The following is a 13618-nucleotide window of genomic DNA, read 5'->3' as shown; positions in this document are numbered from 1 at the left end:
CACTACAAAATCCCCCATGATCCCAAACAACTCAAGCATCCCTTCCAGTCCCCACCCAGCTCCTTTTATACACACAACCTGCACTCACCTGACACCAATCAGGCCAGAGGCAGCAACATTGAACCAATGAACCAGCCCCAGTCTCTGCAATTACCACCAATGACGAAACTCATGGATTTCTGACCAGGAGTGCCTGTTCCATTTGGACCAATTGGAATGCCTGGGAGTCGCTGTGCTGTCACCTGACTGCATTCAGCTCCACAAGTTCTCATGGTGTGGCCCCCTGAATAAAATCAAACATGGATCATGTCCGGATGAGGATGTTTTGTGTGTGCACGCTCAACATTTCTCTGATCTCAGGTGTCTGACAGTGAGAAATACAGAAAGATTGTCTCTGGATGGTGTTTGGAAACTGAATTTGGCTTGAACAAAAGGAACAGTCCTTATATTTTCCTCATGCTGTGCACCTCCCTGTGTCTGTTTATTTGAGACTGCACAGAGGAGCTTTACTTTGAATTTAAAGAGAGAGTGGCTATCACACCTCATGCTATTACCTGATAATAAAATGTGAGGCTGGATGAACACAGCAGGCCAAGCAGCATCTCAGGAGCACAAAAGATGACGTTTCGGGCCTAGACCCTTCATCAGATAGGGGGATGGGGAGAGGGAACTGGAATAAATAGGGAGAGAGGGGGAGCGGACCAAAGTTGGAGAGTAAAGAAGACAGGTGGAGAGAGGATAGGTGGGGAGGTAGGGAGGGGATAGGTCAGTCCAGGGAAGGTGGGCAGGTCAAGGAGGTGGGATGAGGTTAGTAGGTAGCTGGGGGTGCGGCTTGGGGTGGGAGAAAGGGATGGGTGAGAGGAAGAGCCGGTGAGGGAGGCAGAGACAGGTTGGACTGGTTTTGGGATGCAGTGGGGGGGGGGAAAAGAGCTGGGCTGGTTGTGTGGTGCAGTGGGGGGAGGGGACGAACTAGGCTGGTTTCGGGATGCAGTAGGGGAAGGGGAGATTTTGAAACTGGTGAAGTCCACATTGATACCATATGGCTGCAGGGTTCCCAGGCGGAATGAGTTGCTGTTCCTGCAACCTTCGGGTGGCATCATTGTGGCAGTGCAGGAGGCCCATGATGGACATGTCATCTAGAGAATGGGAGGGGGAGTGGAAGTGGTTTGCAATTGGGAGGTGCAGTTGTTTGTTGCGAACTGAGCGGAGGTGTTCTGCAAAGCGGTCCCCAAGCCTCCGCTTGGTTTCCCCAATGTAGAGGAAGCCGCACCGGGTACAGTGGATGCAGTATACCACACTATACAACGCATCATCCTCCGACACTTCCGCCATTTACAATCCGACCCCACCACCCAAGACATTTTTCCATCCCCTCCCCTGTCGGCTTTCCGGGGAGACCACTCTCTCTGTGACTCCCTTGTTCGCTCCACACTGCCCTCCAACCCCACCACACCCGGCACCTTCCCCGGCAACCGCAGGAAATGCTACACTTGTCCCCACACCTCCTCCCTCACCCCTATCCCAGGCCCCAAGATGACATTCCACATTAAGCAGAGGTTCACCTGCACATCTGCCAATGTGGTATACTGCATCCACTGTACCCGGTGCGGCTTCCTCTACATTGGGGAAACCAAGCGGAGGCTTGGGGACCGCTTTGCAGAACACCTCCGCTCAGTTCGCAACAAACAACTGCACCTCCCAGTTGCAAACCATTTCCACTCCCCCTCCCATTCTCTAGATGACATGTCCATCATGGGCCTCCTGCACTGCCACAATGATGCCACCCGAAGGTTGCAGGAACAGCAACTCATTCCGCCTGGGAACCCTGCAGCCATATGGTATCAATGTGGACTTCACCAGTTTCAAAATCTCCCCTTCCCCTACTGCATCCCGAAACCAGCCTAGTTCGTCCCCTCCCCCCACTGCACCACACAACCAGCCCAGCTCTTCCCCCCCACCCACTGCATCCCAAAACTAGTCCAACCTGTCTCTGCCTCCCGAACCTGTTCTTCCTCTCACCCATCCCTTCGTCCCACCCCAAGCCGCACCCCCCTCTACCTACTAACCTCATCCCACCTCCTTGACCTGTCCGTCTTCCCTGGACTGACCTATCCCCTCCCTACCTCGCCACCTATCTTCTTAACTCTCCATCTTCGGTCCGCCTCCCCCTCTCTCCCTACTTATTCCAGTTCCCTCTCCCCATCCCCCTCTCTGATGAAGGGTCTAGGCCCGAAACGTCAGCTTTTGTGCTCCTGAGATGCTGCTTGGCCTGCTGTGTTCATCCAGCCTCACATTTTATTATCTTGGAATTCTCCAGCATCTGCAGTTCCCATTATCTCTCATGCTATTACCTGCCTTGGTAGATTTGGATGCTGACAGTGTAGAGGTAGTTTTAATCTGTATCTAACCCTGTGCTGTCCTCTTCCTTGGAGTGTCAGAGAGGACAGTGTAGAGACAGCTTTACTCTGGATCTTATCCCGCATTGTTCCTGACAATCTGTAACAGACCATGTTTTGAAGGAGCATTGTTTTCTGTTTGACACAGTAGAGGGAGCATTTTCTGTATCTAACTCTGGGTGGTACACGTCCTGGGAATGTTTGATCATTACAGTGTGGTGGCAGCTGCGCTTTCAGATTAAAGGAGCAGACAAACTTTCACTTTCAGTTTATAGGTGTAGAAGGAGCTGCAATCTTTAACTAATCATGTGCAGTCCCTGTCCAAGAACTGTTTCTCAGGACCGTGTACTGTAGCTTTCCTTCCAGTTTAAAAAGTTAGAGGGAGATTTACTTCCAGCCTGCTAGAACAGGGCACTGTGGAAGGAACTTTACTCTGTATCAAGCCCTGAGTTGTACCCGCCTCTTAAATGCCCCTCATGAGACCGGCTCCACTACCGTCTCCGGCAATGCACTCCACGTCTCTAACACTCCCTGAGACAAGGACCTCCCTCTGACGTCTCCTCTATCTACCTCCACGCACTTTAAAACTATGCCCCATCATAGTCGCTACTCTGTCTGTCCACTCCATCTAAACCTCTGATAATTTTGTACACTTCTATCAAGTCACCTCTCATCCTTTGTCGTTCAAAAGAAAAACCCTACCTCTCTCATCCTTTTGTTGAGAGACCTTCCCTCCATTCCAGGCAACATCCTGGTAATTCTCCTCTGCACCTTTTCCAACACCCCCATTCTTCCTTGTCATGACGTGACCAGAACTGGACACAATACTCCAGATGTGGGCAAACCAGGCTTTTGTATAGCTGGAGCATAACTTCACGGCTCTTGAACCCAGTCCCTCCATTAATGAAAGCTAACACAACATAGGTCCTCTCAACAACTCTATCCAACTGGGTGGCAGCTTTCAGGGAACTGTGGACATGAATCCCAAGATCTCTCAGCTCCTCTACACTGCCAAGAATCTTCCTGTTTACCCTGTATTCTGCTTCCAAATTTCTCCTTCCAAAATGAATTACCCAACACTTTTCAGGGAAAATCTCCATCTACCACTTCTCCGCCCAGCTCTGCATCCTATCAATGTCCCTTTGTCACCTACAACAGCCCACTGCACTATCCACAACTTGACCGATCTTCATATCATCCCGCAAACTTACTAATCCACACTTGCACTCCTACATCCAAATCATTTACAAAAAAAAAAAAAAAATCACAAATAGAAGAGGATCCAGAACAGACCCTTGTGGTACGCCACTTGGAACTGAGCACCATTTTGAATATTTTCCGTCCACTACCATCTTTTCTCTTCTCAGGTTCAGCCAGTTCTGAATCCAATCTTCCAAATTTCCCCCATCCCATGCCTCCTTTTTGCAAGCGCCTACCACAGGCAACCTTATCAAATGCCTTACTTAAATCCATGTACACCACATCCACTGCTCTGCCTTCTCTACACGTTTGGTCACCTCTTCAAAGATTTGAGTAAGGTTTGTGAGGCATGCTCAATATCATAAATCAATCTGTGTCTATAGAAGTGGTTATAAATCCTATCTCTCAGAGCCCTTTCCAATAGGTTGCCCACCACTGAAGTCAGACTAACTGGCCTGTAAATTCTGGGGGTTACCTCTATTCCCTTTTTTGAACTAGGAAATGGCATTTGCCTCTCTCCAATCTGCCAGCACTATTCCCATGGACAGTGAGGACAAAAAGATTATCACCAAGGGGTCTGTGATCTCTTCCCTCACTTCCCATAGAAGTCATCTTCCTTACGAACATCCACCTCCTCTCGCCTTCCAGCCTGTTTCACACTGTCCTCTCCTACAAATAGTTCCCTCTCAGTTGTGAGCACCAAAGAAAAGTATTCATTAAGAACCTCTCCTACTTATGGGGACACAAAGGGTAGACAGTACACTGGATGAGGTGTAGGAAGTGTCCAGGTGTCCTGGAATGAAAGGTGATGGCGAACACTATGTTAGGAACTGAATGATCTGCACACAGCATAACATTATGAAAGGGGCTCACTGACAGTGGACCAATAGAAGGGCCAAGGAGTAATCTACAAATAGACTATACAGGACCCCGAAACCCAAACTCCAGGAGGATACAAATATGCCCTGGTCATTGTGGACACCTTCACTAAATGGGTTGAAATTTTCCCGACAACAAAAAACACAGCGTTGAATGCAGTGAATATTTTGTTGCAATGTCTATTTACTCATTTGGGTATACCCCAAAATATAGAATCAGACCAGGGACAAATTTTACACCCAAGTCATGCAAAATGTAACAACTCTTTACTTTTGGATCAAACAGAGATTCCGCACACCCTGTAGACCACAGTCGAGTGGAATTGTGGTCAAGACTGAATCGGACACTGAAAACCATCATCGCCAAAATAGTGCAGCAGCAGCAGCAGCAGCACAAGACACCCTGGCAGGTTGTTCTGCCTCATGTGTTAATGATACTGAGGAACAGTGTGGCTTCATCTACATCCTTCACTCCTTACAAGCTAATGACAGGAAGGGACATGAGAGGAATGGAGATGTTGGTCGGTTTGGACTTTATTGAACTCAAGGTAGACAATATTTTTCAGACAAATAGGTACAACAGTTGGTAGAAATGGTAAAAGAAGCAAATGATGTAGCAGCCCACCAGCAAGGGAAGAAGAAGCAGCAAAGTAAGGCCTAGTTTGACACAAAAGCCAGCGTGATAGAATTGAGGCTTGGATAAAGAGTCATGATAAGAGTATACCAGCCCAGTGCATTCTTCAGCCCAAAGCTCACTAGTCCTTGTGAGCAAACAGATAGAGCTATCACATCCATATGCAAGGCATTAGCAGTGCCAGGTTAGTGCTGAAGCCACTAGGTGGGGGTAACAGGATGGCCATACTTGGCACGTGGTGCTCGATGTTAACGATGTTTTGAGTTCCCAAGGTCAGGGAGAGCAGGAACAAGATCAGTTACAGATTCCCAGGGAGATGGGGAGGGCAGAGGAAAACAACAAAAGGAAATGAAAAAGGGTGGAAAAGGTCAGCGGGCAATACAATACGTACAATTAGAATCCAAAACAGTGCCAGGGAGGGATGATCTGGTACAGAGTAAAGAAAACATGGGCTTCTCATTAGAAAGAAGAAAACAATTGTCACCAAGAACAGAAATTATACTTGTACGTTACAGCTTTAACCTCAGATGAGGGGAGTGACACATTCCTATCGGAATGATCATGTTTGGGACGATGTTTGAGCAGGTATAAGAGTCATCGTGACGAGTGAATTTGCCTCAAGGAGTGTCAAGGCTCGAAGAATATTCAGTGATCAAGAATGACTCTGGTCTGCAGCACAAGATAATATGAACTAAGTCAGGAAGCAGAGGGGACTAAAATTTGTATTATAAAGGAGCAGATAGGCTGGCATGGAATGGATGGGAAAGACACTGGGTATACGTGAAGGAACGTGTGTGTGTGTGTGTGTGTGTTCACCAGGACGTTGACTGGTATGGAGGGCACTAGCTATGCAGAACGGTTGAGTAGGATTATTTTCATTAGCAATATGGAGATTGAGTTGGGGGAACCTCATTGGAGGTCCACAAAATCATGAGGTATGGACAGGGTGGACAGCAAGAAGCTTTCTTTCCCCCTTACCCACACCTCCAGAGTGGGGACTCAGTTACTCAGGGTCACGATTTCAAGGTGAAAGGGGAAAAGTTTAAAGGGAGATATATGTCGGAAGTTCTTTACGCAGAGGGTGGTGGGTGCCTGGAACACGTTGCCAGCAGAGGTGGTAGCAGCAGGCATGTTCGCGTCATTTAAGATGTATCTAAGCAGATTAATGAATGGGCAGGGAGCAGATTCTTGCAAAATGGGGAAGAGGTTTGGATAGAGGACTGGATCGGCAGAGGCTGCGAAGGCTGAAGGGCCTGTTCCTGTGCTGTAATTTTCTTTGTTCTTTTTGAACTGCCCTTACTGTTTATTTACCCACTCACTCAATTGGTCCAAATCACAACAAAGAAAATTATCCTCCACAACAGTGCACCCTCTAACTGTGATTCAGAGAAAGTGCAAACTCCCAATGCTGGAGAATCTGAGATAACAAGGTGTACAGCTGGATTAACACAGCACACCAAGCACCATTGGATCTTTTCTGAAGAGAGGATCGAGAACTGAAACACCAGCTTTCCTGCTCCCCTGCTGCTCACCCTTGAACTGTACCAGGTTTAGGAGTGGTAATGAGGAGATCTCGGGAGCATTGAATTCAAAAAGAGCATTACACCATATCTAACATGTAGTAACTGCTCTTGGAACAGTCGTCTGCAGTGCACAGAAAACTTTACCCCGTACCTAACCTTGTAACTTGGCATTGCCTGGGAATGTTTGAATGGCACACTGTAGATGGAGCATTATCATAGATCAGAACAGTACAGGCCACACAGTACATACTGTCCTCCATATACCTCTCTAATAGCTGCTCAAATGACCCTAATGAGGCCCACTCCACTGCCCTCTCTGGCAATGCATTCCACGCTCCGACCACTGAGTAAAGAGCCTTCCTCTAACGTCTCCCCTCTTTCTACCTCCACTCACTTTAAAACTGTCCCCTCCTAATAGCTACCTCCAACTGAGGAGGGTGTCTTTGGCTATCTACTCTCTCTACCTCTGATCATTTTGTACACCTCGATCAAGTCACTTCTCTTTAGAGAGAAGGAGAAGAGAAGCCCTAGCTCAAATTTTCCACACAAGACCTTCCCTCCATTCCAAGCAACATCCTGCTAAATCTCCTCTGTACCTTTTCCAATGCTTCCACATCTTTCCTGTAATGAGGTGGCCGGAACTGTACAACATTCTAGATGTGGCCAAACGAGGCTTTTGTACAGCTGGAGTGTAACTTCATGGCGATGGAATTCAAACCCTCTATTAATGAAAGCTAATACCATACACCTCCTTAACAACTCTATCCACCAGGGTGGCAGCTTTCAGGGAACTGTGAACATGAACCCCAAGGTCCTTCTGCTCCTCCACACAGCCAAGAAACTCTTAACCCTGTATTCTGCTTTCAAGTTCGCCCTTCCAAAATGAATCACCTCACTTTTCAGGGTTAAACTCCATGTGCCAATTCTCAGCCCACCTCTGCATCCTATCAATGTCCCTCCACACTGATCACCATGCAACCCACCTTCATATCATCCATGAACTTGCTCATCCACCCTTCTACTTCATTATCAAAATCATTTACAAAAAATTACAAATAGAAGACCACCCACAACAGAACCTTGTGGTACACCACCTGTAATTGAGCACCATGTTGAATATTTTCCTTTCACTACCACACTTGGCATTCAGAATGTCTCCCCAGGGTCAGCCCAATCTGCCACATTTCCCCCTATCCCATGCCTCCTTACTTCTGCAGACCCTACCATGGGGAACCTTATCAAAACGCCTTACTTAAATCCATGCATACAACATCCACTGCTCCATCTTCATCCATGTGTTTGGTCTCCACTTCAAAGAGGTCAATAAAGGTTTTGAGGCATGATCTACCCCTCAAATCCATGCTGACTACCACAAATCAAACGGCACCTTTCCAAGTGATCATAAAGCTTATCTCTCAGAGCCCTTACCAATAATTTGCCCACCACTGATCTAAGACTAACTGGTCTGTAATTTCCAGGGTTATCCCAATTCCCTTTTTTGAAAAAAGGGAATGACATTTGCCTCTCTCCAAAGTCCCAGCACGATACTCATGGGCAGTGAGCATGAGAAGACAACCAAAGGCCCAGTGATCTCTTCCCTCACTTCATACTGGAATCCTTGGATAAATCCCATCAGGCACTGTCATCCTCTGCAACTGGGTCCCTCAGTTGTGAGCATTGAAGCACAGTCGGCATTAAGCAAGGACCTCTCCTATATCTTTAGGCTCCATGCACAAATTCCCTTTACAATCCTTGGTCAGCCCTACCCTTTCTCTGGTGTTTCTCTAATTCAAGATATCATGTGTAGAAAGCCTTGGAGTTTTCCTTGAACTTGTCTGCTGAGGTTTTCTCATGCCCCCTTGCAGATCTCCCAAGCCCTTTCTTCAGCTCCTTTCTGGATAACCTGTATCCCGCTAGAGCCTTTTCCATTCCTGGAATCTTAAACCAGAGGGAAGCCTCCTCCTTCCTCTTGACCAGTCGATCGACCTCGAGAACCAAGGCTCCCTCACTCGACCGCATCTTCCCTGCTTGCCAGGGACAAACAAACATCGAGCACATGCAGTATGCATTCCTTAAACCATCTCCACATTTCAGTCGTGCTCTTTCCTGACAGCATCTGTTCCCAGACAAGTTGCAGAGCCGGATGAACACAGCAGGCCAAGCAGCATCATCGGATCAGGAATGCTCATGTTTTGGGCCTCGACCTCCAAGCTCAAAACGTCAGCATTCCTGATCCGATGATGCTGCTTGACCAGCAGTGTTCATCCAGCTCTATACCTTATCTCAGATTCTTCAGCATCTGCAGTTCCTACTACTCTGAAGCATCTGATCCCAGTTTGAAACCCAGTTCTTGCCAAACAGAATTATAATTACCCTTCCCCCAATTATAACCTTACCCTGCTATGGACAGATCCTTTTCCATGACCATTGGAGAAGTAAGAGTTGTTCTCGCTACTGCCAAAATGCTCTCCTACCAACAGGTCGAACACTTGGCCCAGTTCATTGCCAAGCAGCAGATCCAAAAAAGGATCTCTCCTCATGTTTGTCTATCCACGTACTCTGTCAGGAATCCTTCCTGAACGCACTGGACAAAACCCACTCTGTCTAAACTATTGGAACTACAATGTTTAGAACCAATATTTGGAAAGTTGGAGCTTCCCATGACTACAATCCTGTGACTTCTGCACCTTTCCAGTATCTGCCTCCCAATCCGCCACTCTAGTTCTCTGAAACTCTTCGGGGGTCTGAAAAATAAAAAACACCCAACTGACTGCTCCTTTCTTATTTCTGACCTCAACCCAAACTGACTGTCGATATATTCTCAAACTGCCTTTCAGTAGCTGCTATACTCGCCCTGACTAGCAGTGCCATTCCCCTTTTACCACCCTCCCTCTTTCTTTTAAAGCATCTCAACCCCAGAAGTTCCAACAACCGTTCCTCTCAGAGATTCCCAAGTTTCTGTAATGGCCACATCATAGTTCCAAGTAGTGACCCTTGCTTGAAGTTCATCTGCCGTATTTCTGATACTTCTTGCATTGAAGTACGCACACCTCAAACCATCTGTGGCCACAATTATGCTCCATCAACCACATGTCTTTATCAACAACCTCACACCTGGTTGTGTCTGTTGGAAGGCTGAATACCTCACCCTCAATTACAATCCAGTTACCCACTCCCTGCCAATTTAGTTTAAACGATCCCATACAGCTCAAGCAAACTTCCCTCCCAGGATATTTATGCCCTTCTGCTTCAGGTGCAACCCCTCCTTACTGTACAGGAGTCAGTTTCCCCAGAATATGCCCTAATTATCCACATAATGGCAGTCCTCCATGCTACCCCAGCCCTGTAGTCACATGTTTAGCTGCACTCTCCCTGTTTCTTACATCATTATCACTTGGCACTGGTCGTAATCCAGAGATAACTTCTTGTTTGTCCTGGACTTCAGCTTCCAACCTAACTCCCTGTCCTCGTTTTTCACAATCAATCCATCCTTTTGCTACTTCAGTCATTGGTACCGATGTGTACCATGACTGCTGGTTGCTCACCCTCCCCCTTAAGGATTTGTCTCAGATTGTGCCTTCATTGACCCTGGTAGGCACATACCATCCACTCATCTTATTCCCATCCATGGAACACCTGTCTGTGCCTCTTACTGTCACATCCCCCTCTACAACTGCTCTCCTGTTCTCCCCCCTTGCCTTCCGAGCAACAGGCCAGGCTCAGTGCCAGAGACCAGTCCGCTACAGCCTTCCCCAGTTAAGGGTATAGCCCCCACCCCCAAACAGTATCCAAAACTGTTTACTTATTATTGAAGTGAACAGCCACAGGGGATGCCTGCACTGTCTGCCTATCCCCCTTCTGACAGTCACCCAGCTACCTTTTCCCTGTACCTTGGGTGTGACCAGCTCCTTATAACTCCTCTGTATCACTGCCTCAGCCTCCCAAATCATCCAGAGTTCATCCAGCTCCAGAACACTAACACTGGTTAATAGGAGCTGGAGTTGGGTGCACCTCTTGCAGGGGAGGTCAGAGCGGACATGAGCAGTGACCCTTACCTCCCACATCCTGCAAGAGGAGTATGCAATTTCCCCAGCTTCCATTCCCTCTACTCTAGATTTCCAGAAGAATTTTAAAAAGCCTAACTTTACCCACCCTCCACAGTCACTTTTTGTTCAAGGAGTTTGGGTAGGAGACACTACATGTGGTCTTTTGAGTTTAGCCAATGCCCAAATATAATCACAGATAATGCAAACTGCAGATGCTGGAGAATGCAAGATATTAAGCCCGAATATGACGGTTTGTTCCTGGCTCGCAGTCTCTCTACACACCCACCACTGAAAACAAGAGGGCTGTTGCTGCACAAGGTAAGTTTTCATACTCCAGAGTGGGGGAAAAACATGCAAAAACAAAACTTACCTTCCCATCAGTGCTCTGGCTCACGCTGCTGCTGAAAACTGCTGGGAAGTTAACAATGTAGCTTTACAATCAGTTTGAAGAATTAGAGGGAGGATAACTCTGGAGCTAACAGCGCTGTCTTCGTGCTTACATCATTTTTAGTGTGGTTCTAATTAAAAAGATCCCTGATATCCCATGAACTTCTATCACCCCCTCCATCCCAGGCCTGCTCCCAGCTTATTTCGCCCAAGCCTTGCACCCACTCTCCCTTCATCTTGTGGGCACTAAACAGCTGGCCGCACACCTTCCCTTCCTGGCTTCCACATTCATTACATTTTCTCTCATCTCAGATATTGTTCTCCAATGTCCCCAACACCATCAAACCTGAGCCTCCAATTCAACTCGTGATCCTTCCCTCCTAACTACCTTTCCACAGCAGTGAAATGTTTCATCAAGACAATGGAATTGGGAACCTCTTTCCCTGGAATTTGAACTGCTTTGTCAGATTTGTCTCCCTGAACCACGAACTGCACAACCACCGTCAGCAACATGGGACAAACACTTCCCTCCCACATGCCCTGACCACACTCAGCTCGGCCCCTGTCTCAGGCATCAGGCTGTACAGCTGATGTCCTGCACTGATAACACTATTGAGATGATTGCAGACATTTAACTCAAGGGATTGAAGACAAAGCATTATCCAACCCAACAAGTTGTGCAAAAAACAAAAGGGGAATCTGATATGGACAAAACCCACCAAATGTCAACTCCCTTTTCCAAAGGGAGTATATTGGCACTAAAAAGGTGGCTCAGTCAACACAGTTATATTGAGCAGCATGGCTTTTTGACCCTTGATTAACTGGATAATTGAGGACCATTTGAGATACTACAGTTAGCACACAATGTCATGGATACAGGGACACATGCAAAAACCAGTCACCCAGTGAGGACAAGCTTTCATTCCAGTGACCATACACAGCCCTCAAAATGGGAGGAATGTGCATTTGGCCAGAAGGCATTTTCCACTGATGCACCTATTGGTTTGAAGAGCATCAGATATCTGTATGCTCAATTACACATTACACGATGGCATTCATGAGAACTAACTGACTCTCAGCATTTCCTAATAAAGTTAGGATCATTCATGTCATGGAATTCCAACTCATGTTGGCCAAGTCAACTACACCCTTCGTTACCACAAGAGGCATTGCAGACAGTTCCAGACAAGCACAACACAGATGTGGCAGGGGCCTCTCAACCACACCCCATTTTCAACGTCACGGTGGAATGGAGAAGCAGCAAGGGAGCCGGTCATGCCCTGCTCAAGAAGCATTGGGATTGGGAAGCCTCATGGCAAGCTCACGGTTCACCAAGTATTTCAGGAGTTAACATTGACAGACTGGCATTCCTTATTGATGTAATTATGGGGGCTAGTGCCATGTGCCTTCTCCTATTTGGGCACACCAGTCACAATGGTCAACACAAGCTTTCCCAAAATACTGAACTGGTGCAAATAACAGGTGGTTTACAAATTTGTTTGCAGTTGGATATAAAACTTGAAGCTTCACACAAAAGGTGAAAGAAAGAATGATCACCAGGGGATAGATTATACTTAACTGTGGGAGTCAACACAAAGCCAAAATCAGAAATTGAAATCGTTCAGAATGATAGACACTAAAATTCCATGAAGACAGAAAGACAAAAACAAAAACCAGGTCTGAACAGACGATTCAAAGCATTAATGCTTGACTGGTCATTTTGTTAGTTGACTGGAGTTTGCTTGTGTTTCCTGCACAGGAACAAGGCCATCAAGGAAGCAGAGATCAGGGAGACAGCCGTCACTGTCAGGGACACCATCAGGACCAGCTCAGACTGCAGACCTACACAACAAGGAGAAACCAATGGTTACTGAGGGAAACTGGGACAAAGAGGGAAACTAGCAGTCAGGCAACTCACCGCCTGGAGACATATCCTGCATCCTTTGCTCAACCTCAGTCAGGGGCTCAGTTGCCAGGCTGGTCAGCTCAGGATCCAGAATGAGCAGGGGGCCAAGTGAGGCCTCACCCTTGCACTTCCCTCTCAGTCGGAAGAAGCATTCTGGTCAGAGAACCAAAAAAAAAAATACAGCCTGAGCGGATAGGGTCAGTAACCTACCAGCTTCAGGTCCCAGGTCTCTCCTTCCTCTGGAAGGAAACACTATCTCTTGCGCTACCACAGTTCCCCACATGGGAACAGGCACAAATGTCACTGGTTGATTCCTCCAGTGGGGCCCAGCTAAACAGGAGAAACAGCCCATCAACCACATGGTGCATCACATCTCCCCCAACAACATCACTAAGGGGCAGGAGTGGGGGACACTCACATCTTGTGCTGCTTCTGGAAAGTACAAGCTTTGTTCCTGGAATCTCCTTGATCCACTGCAGCAACTTTCAGGTGACAGGTGATGAAAATGTGAGGGACACATTCAGCACAAGTCAGTGTTTAGTCACTCCCACCCAGTGGGGACAAGCCAATCAGTAGCTTGCTCTTACCAAGGAACGCTCATCTCCACAGAAGCGGAAGGCATCCAGGTCAAACCTGAGCTTGTCCAGC

Source organism: Stegostoma tigrinum, chromosome 35, assembly GCF_030684315.1.
Source record: "Stegostoma tigrinum isolate sSteTig4 chromosome 35, sSteTig4.hap1, whole genome shotgun sequence".
Classification (NCBI taxonomy): domain Eukaryota; kingdom Metazoa; phylum Chordata; class Chondrichthyes; order Orectolobiformes; family Stegostomatidae; genus Stegostoma; species Stegostoma tigrinum.
Note: the sequence above shows the minus strand (reverse complement) of the source record.